This window comes from Neophocaena asiaeorientalis, unplaced genomic scaffold (assembly GCF_003031525.2).
Source record: "Neophocaena asiaeorientalis asiaeorientalis breed wild unplaced genomic scaffold, Neophocaena_asiaeorientalis_V1.1 scaffold204, whole genome shotgun sequence".
In the NCBI taxonomy this organism is placed as follows: Eukaryota; Metazoa; Chordata; class Mammalia; order Artiodactyla; family Phocoenidae; genus Neophocaena; species Neophocaena asiaeorientalis.
The window spans coordinates 10,195,946-10,196,771 of NW_020173922.1; the positions used below are offsets into that span (position 1 = coordinate 10,195,946).

Here is an 826-nt window from a genome sequence, read left to right on the forward strand (position 1 = left end):
GATCACCTTTGGTGTCATTCTATATTTGAATATTTAAATTATAGGGATTTCCAACAGCATTATTACCACTTATAATCAACACAAAATAATATCCATAATAATTCAATAATTGCCTATTACAACAAAGATTTTATCAAAAGGAGACTTCCAGTTTATATAATATAAGCAATGTATTATATTCAAATTAAAGGCTATTCATTTCAAGTTGCTAAGAAAGTAGATTTTAAAAGTTCTCACCACACACACAAACGGTAACTATGTGAGGTAACGGATGTGTTAAATAACCTTATTGTAATAATTATTTTACAATATATACATATATCAAATCATTACACTGTACATCTTAAACTCACACAATATTACATGTCACTTACATCTCAATAAAGCTGGAAAGAAGAGAAAACACATGGGTAAATTATGCTGATTATAAAAACTGCAGAACACAGAATTTTTATTTATACCTAACAAATAATTCAATGATCAAACTGTAATAGGACAGTCAACAAACTTTAAGAATCTCTACCTGGGGCTTCCCCGGTGGCACAGTGGTTAAGAATCCGCCTGCCAGTGCAGGGGACACGGGTTCAAGCCCTGGTCCGGGAAGATCCCACATGCCGCGGAGCAACTAAGCCCGTGCGCCACGACTACCGAACCTGCGCTCTAGAGCCCGTACTCCGCAACGAGAGAAGCCACCGCAAAGAGAAGCCTGCGCACCGCAGTGAAGAGTGGCCCCTGCTCTCCGCAACTAGAGAAAGCCCGCGCACAGCAACGGAGACACAAAGCAGCCAAAAATAAATAAATAAAATAAATTTAAAAAAAAAAAAAA

At 37.4% G+C, this 826-nt stretch overlaps 1 protein-coding gene across 1 annotated transcript in view; it reads right to left on the reverse strand.

Annotated features, from left to right (window-relative positions):
• The window catches only part of PRELID2 (PRELI domain containing 2), an 81,593-nt gene that overhangs the window by 31,134 nt on the left and 49,633 nt on the right, over positions 1-826 (reverse strand). The gene's annotated exons all lie outside the window — the stretch shown is intronic.